The following is a 6,973-nucleotide window of genomic DNA, read 5'->3' as shown; positions in this document are numbered from 1 at the left end:
GTTATGTTATGTAAGGGAAGGGTACCACCCACCGCCCCCCACACGCTCATGGTGATGGGTGTGGTGGCCTCCCACATGCTACCTGACAGAAGACATGGGAGAAGTGGCAGGCAGGGCCAGGGCGGAGAAGGAGGTGAGGCGGTTAAGGCAGGATGGGTGATGCGATAGAGCAAGGTGGAATGGGATTATGAAAGAAGTCGGGACAGAGAGAGGAGTATAGTCGAGATTACGAGAGGAGGGAGGAGCGAGGGCACAAGACTATGGAGCTACCAACAACGACCTCTACGAACTGTTTCCGGGTATGTTTCTTGGCCTTACAAGCCCATTACTATGGTTACTATGTTAATTCATGGCTGGGGGGTGCGGGAGATGACAAGGGAGGGAAGGCCGGGGGGAAGGCCGGGGAGACCAGCGTAAGCTGGGGGGATGGTGATCGTGTTTGGGCCAGAGGCGAGAGCCGGGAGAGAAAATCGGGGCTGGGACCTTGAGAAACCTCCTGTGAGTGAACGAGATAGTTGGTATACCAAAGAGGGTGGGGAGACTGCGACTTAGCATGTGCGATGGCCACGAGAAGAGCAGAGAAGAGAGACAGCCATTTTCGGTAGAGATGTGAGGCAACAACACTGGGCAGAGGAGCGAGGGAAGGTAATGCCAGTGGGAGTGATGGTAACCTGGCTCAATGGGCTAGCAGTGAGAGTCGTAAGCATAAATTGGGTCTGGCTCCGAGAAATCGCCCCTGTGAGTAGGCAAGAGCATTGGCATAACCAGGGGGGTGGTGAGGCTATTGCAAGGCAGGTGAGAAAGAAAAACCAGAGGTAGAAGAGTGGCGCAACCACATCAGGCAAAGGAGAGGCACTGCATCTTGGGGCACAGGGGCACTTGGGCAGAGACAATTGTGATGGCAAGCATGAGGGGAGGGGAACCTACATCAATCCGGAGAGGCATGAGAGCACGTCCCGAGAGCTAATTCATCTCATGTGTGAACAGACATGGAAAAGAGAAGAGATGGCTTGATCTGCACGTAGAAGAGGACGCGACAGAAGGGGGAGGGAGTCGACTCGAGTAGCAGACCTGAGCACTTCGGAACCTAGGCGTGAGAGGAAGCCTGTAGAATGCCTCATCAACGAACCGATAATAGCTTACAGGGAAGGAACGAATGCAGGCATCCGTAAGATTTTGGTTGAATGGGAGGAGAAGATAAAACAAGAGGAGGAGTTCAAAGAGGAAATGGAGAATTGGTGGGCTGTAATCTCGAATCTTGGGAGTACCAGGCGCAGATTCTCCTAGTTTAAACAGGCGCTATATTTGTACTTGTTCATGAAGAGCCTCATGGGGAAGGCAATGGAGCAAATGTCAGTGGGGATGGCTATGACCCTCCACGACATGCCCAATTACAAAAAAGACTTGCAGACAATTCAATTTCAACTGTGTAAGCAAGACATCTACCTTGATCGAATCCAAAGGTACATCCCTTGCATTATTGAGCTTGTTGACATGCCTGGAGACTCAACCAAAGACCCAGCTCCGGTGGAGTCTGCCTCAGAAGAACAACATGATTAGTCAGTTTCTTGGATGTTTTTTTGTTTCTTGCGAGTAGCATTTACTTTTACTGATGCATGCTTATGATAGATAGACACATAGACTCTTATCATGATATTGATACGTATATAGCTTGGTTAGATCGACTGAAATTATATTATTTTTGGATGGCTTATAACGAGGATAGGTGGCCAACAGACTTGGTTTCCTAGTGGGCAAGTTGAGGCCACCTATCTCACATATGTGGTGTAAACTTGTGTTTTATAAATAGAAAAAGAAGGTCCTCCCAAGCTTAACAAAAAAAAAATTATAAATTAAAAAAATATATGTAATTATTTTTTAATATAAAAAAATATTTTATATTGTTGTTACAGGCCCTGTCTATCTATTATATATTTATTTGTGACAATTAAAAACACATTTTGTATAGTTATTATTGCAATTTCATTGATAGCAATATGATGATGTCATACCACTATTATTTATTGGAGTGGTCTAACGAGGCAAAGGAATTGCAAGTTGCTGCAATCCAGGCAAACAAATTTCAAAAAATCTAGTAGAGGCAGTGTTTGAATCATGTTTTTGATGGTGGAAATGGATTCAGCACCATCAAAAATGTCTAGGACACCTAAAATTTCAAAGTTTAACAACTATAACTTGGATTTACAAAAATCCTTGCTGCATTTTCTCTAAATATGACCAGAATTTCAATAACTTTCTGGGCAACTCCTCTGCCTCGTTAGACTACGCGTTATATATTAATTTGTGACAATTAAAAAAACATTTTATATAATTATTATCACAATTTCATTGATAACAATACAATGATGTGATGCAATGTGTATTTAAAACTCTATAAATTATTATTTTTGAAAATATATAATTAGAAATTAGATGTTTATCCAGATTAATTTAAATCCATTTTCATTTTATAAAGGTTTACAAATTAAAAAAAATTTCTACTTGTCAAATATTTGAGAGATCATGGTTTAGATGAATCAAACTGACTTCCAATAAATGAAACATTGATCATTTTACTTTAACAAAGTTTATATGTCAATGAATCATTTTTTAAAATTATGTATTTAATTTTTCAACATGAATTAGAAGTATCAAAAGCAAGAACTTAATAATAATAATAATTTATTTTTGTGTGTTCTAGATTTGTTAAATATATATATTTTTTTAATGGTTTAATGCAAAGAATGAATTAAAAGAATTTGATTTACAATATTTTCTTAGCTATTTTTCACTTATTTATTTTAATTTAGCTATATTTAAACTATAATTAGTTATTATATAACCTTCATTTTTATACAATTATACTATAATAATCTCAATTTAAAAAAAAAAAAAAAAACAAAACTTAATCCAAAAATTAAATTAATTGTCAAATATTTATTGCCTAAGCACATGAGTGTCAATTTTTCTCTACACCTTTTAAGTTAAACTCTGACCTAATCTACGACTAACCATTTTACTAAACATAATAAACTACATAAAAAATAAAAATAAAAATAAAAACCAACTCCAATTTAAAAAAAAAACAAACAAACAAACATTTAAAATACTATAACCTAGTATAGCATTCACCCATTTTAACCAACTCCAATTAAAAAAACATTTAAAGTAATATAACCTAGTATAGCATTCACCCACTTTACTCGGCCGTAGTCTTTAACGCGACTTTTTGAAAGCCTTTCCGGCGATTTTTTCCGGTGAAAATCCGGCAGTGATTTATGGAAATCCAAGTTTGATAACTAATTTCTGCACAATGAAACTGTCCCAGGGGTTTTTCAGGGTGCTGAATCCGAATATGCAGTTAAAAAACCATTTTAACTGCAACAAATCATGATTTCAGCTCAATTTCTTCCGCCGGATTCCGTCACCGGAATCTCAAAAAGTCGCATTATAGACAACTCCCTTTACTCGTACCATTGAACCATGGTGATCTAGTGGACGTTCATCCTCCTGTCACGCTCGCCATTTTCCACGCTGTCCACGATGCTCAAATTTTCGCAAGGCCACCGTACGCTGTATTGATGAAGAGTGTATGTTTAAATATTAAACCAAATAACTTATTATATAACCCTTGTTTTTATACCATTATATTATAATAATTTCAACTTTAAAAAAAAACAAAAAACAAAAACAACCTAATTCCGTCAATTACCTCAGCACAGTCAATTTTCCTCCACGCCTTTTAAGTTAAGATCTGACATAATCTACCATTAACCATTTTAATAAACATAATAAACTACATTAAAAAAATTAATTAAAAACCAACTCCCATTAAAAAAAACATTTAAAGTACTATATAACCTAGTATGGCATTCACCCACTTTACTCGTACGTTCAACCCATTGCGATCTTATCGGATCCCCTTGACTCATACCACACACTACTAATTGGATTATTCATCCTCCACTGAACGCTGTCATTTGCTTTGCAGTTGAGACTGGCTGCTATTGATGTTGACTGTATGGTTAAATAATGTTCGCTGCTGTGAAGTTTTTTCAGGGCATAAAAAAATGTAATATTATTTATACAAGAGATATAAAAAAGTCTGCATGGTATAAAATAGATAGAATATACATATGTTGTTTCAGAAAAAGTAACAGTTCGACAAAAACTAGAAAGACATACTGAGATAATAGGTCAGCGTATATCGGATATGTTCAAGAACAAAAAAACTAGATCAGAGGAACCATCGGATATGTTTAAGAACAAAAAACTAGATCAGAGGAACCATATCATTCTTCGTGAGGATAATTGAGATAGACTTAAACTGACTGCCATACCCAGGAAAAGATCAGCAGGAAGAAAGGACCTGTACATAATACCCAAAAATCTCATAGCATATGGAGTATAAAACCTTTCGACTGTTGAAGGAACAGCATATATAAAAACAGAAATAATACATATGAAAATTGATGACTAATAGAAAGGAGGGAGAAAGTCCTGTATGCAGATATTTATGCCATCTGAGAAAACCTGTAAGTGCCACAACTCCGGATCCTCCAAAAGGCCTTTTTTAGAAAGACAGTCGGCTTCTTGGTTTAGCTCCCTGCGAATGTGATTGATAGAAACACCATTTAAAGAGTTCCATAAAAAACGGATCCGATCCAGCCAGCCGGCGAGATGAGATTTTGAGATGGAATTTTTTCCGGCAACAAAATTAATTAGCACTTGGGAGTCACCATATATAGAGACATCATGGAGATCTAAAAAGAGACAAAAACACAAGAGACCAGAGAGGGCCATCGCTTCTGCCATCATGTTGGTCCCTCTTCCTCCGTTCCAATGAATGGAGAAAGAACATCCTTTGTCAGGCACTATATGAAAACCGCAGCCGCACATACCTTTCTGTTCGGCCCCATCAAAAAAAGCCCTTGGCAGAGAGGAAGGCATCTTTTGAGGAGGTGAAACTTGAGACATATTTGACAAAGGGGAGGGAGTAGGAATATCTTCGAAAAAAGCGCAGATATTGGAGAAAATATCCATCAGCGGAGATCTTTTATTGTTGAAAATATAGTCGTTTCGCCACCTCCAAATACACCACAGTGCAATAATAAAAATGGATCGCCAAGGAACTTTTTGCCCACTGCACCAAAAGAAAGCATCCCTGATCGTCGAGGGAGGATCGAAATGAAATCCATAAAACTTTTCCAAGAGCATCCAAATCCGCCGAGCTTCCTTACAGAGTAAAAAAAGGTGAAGGTTGTCCTCCTCTGCAGAACTACATAAGGGACATATACCAGGTCCAAGCCAACCACGTTTTTTAAAATTCTCCCCTGTCAGATTTTTATTATGAAAAATCAACGAGGCAAAAAACACCATTTTACACTGACAATCAGATTTCCAGAAAATACCCGGAAAGGCATTATTACACAGTTGCCAACCCTCAAATAACACAAGCCGATATATATCCTTAAAACAGATGGAGTCCATCCTATCAAAATCATCTCGCTGTTCAATAAAGGGAATCTTTTACAAATTTGACCTGTTTTTAAAGTGCATTAATCTCAATCTCCTTAATTTATTGTTAGTATTGATTAATGCACTTAATTTATTATTAGTATTGATCAGAGTGATGGGTATTGTTATAAAGAGCTTAATTGGTTGATGGGCAGGGATAGTGTTGAGAGGTATGCAATAGAGGTGGAGAGAGTCGCTCAAGAGGTGTTGAGTTTGTTTGCTGAAAGGTGTTGAGTTTGTTTGCTGAAAACTTGAATCTGGAGGCCACTGATTATTTCAAGGATGTGTTTGGGTCAGAGCCCATGAATTTGATGCGCATGAACTTGTACCCTCCTTGCCCTACACCAGAGCTTGTTCTTGGATTGAGTCCTCACTCTGATGGAGGGGGAATAACATTGCTCCTGCAGGATGACGAAACAGTAGGCTTGCATGTCCGGAAAGATAATCAATGGATTCCTGTGCAACCCATTCCATATGGCCTTGTTGTAAACATTGGAGACTTGCTAGAGGTAATCATCTCAAAACCTGGGGATTTGGGCATTCCGGATTGCCTAGATTTTGTTGCAGACATTAATATATTTTTTGAAGGTCTATTCATGGTGCTACTCCCTTATTATCCTTTGTGTACGCAGGTAATGACAAAGGGGAGATATAAAAGTGTGGAGCATCCCGCAGTCACAAATGCAGAGAGAGCCAGACTTTCTATTGCGCTGTTTTACAATGCAGGTATGGATGCAGAGGTGGCTCCAGCATCGAAACTAGTGGATGGACAGCACCCGTGCTTGTACAGGAAGTTCAAACACGAAGAATACATTCGCTATTACTTGAAGAGACAACTTAAAGGGAAACACCCGCTTGCAGACTTTGCCAAACTTGACATCAGCAATACTTAAGCTCAGCCGCTGTATTTTAAACAGATCAGGCTGTCTAAAAATGTTGTCATATGCTGGTTTGTGTATGTTGTCTTATGCTGGTTTGCTTTTCAAAATACCAGCTCATTACATTAAACTAATTGAAGGGTAAAACAAAATAATAAAGTTTCAAATTTCTTTGTAATAGGGTTATTTTAAATCTTGCCCATTGCTTGTGCTTAAATCTTTTCCTTATCTTTCCATAAAAACATGAGAAGAAATTCCATTTCATTCATGATACTTCACCTGCATTCATCAGACAGCCATGGAGCCTCAATATCCACATTACTTAAATAAAATTAGGAAATCCCAACTATTTATATGTCATGAGTTTTGTTAAGCTACACAACTACTAAATATACGAACTGCTATTATGATTATTAAGTTGAATTACTAGTCCACTAAGACTATGCAAATAGCAAACAACCAGTCCACCTAAACCCTTATGAGGGTATTTTAAATCCTCTTAACCCAACTATCAATAAAAGACCACAATCCCCAACACTTTTCCTTAAAGCCATTGATGTACCACCTATCATCATACT

General features: G+C 38.2%; 1 pseudogene; it reads left to right on the top strand.

Annotated features, from left to right (window-relative positions):
- The first annotated feature begins 648 nt into the window (after positions 1-648).
- LOC149200081 (protein LATERAL BRANCHING OXIDOREDUCTASE 1 pseudogene) lies at positions 649-6,410 on the top strand (annotated as a pseudogene).
- Positions 6,411-6,973: the final 563 nt, after the last annotated feature.

This window comes from Pinus tabuliformis, chromosome 2_1 (genome assembly GCF_031772625.1).
Source record: "Pinus tabuliformis cultivar Carrire ecotype Pingquan chromosome 2_1, CPIR1, whole genome shotgun sequence".
NCBI classification, from domain to species: domain Eukaryota; kingdom Viridiplantae; phylum Streptophyta; class Pinopsida; order Pinales; family Pinaceae; genus Pinus; species Pinus tabuliformis.
Note: the sequence above shows the minus strand (reverse complement) of the source record. Positions and strands in the feature narration are given on the sequence as shown.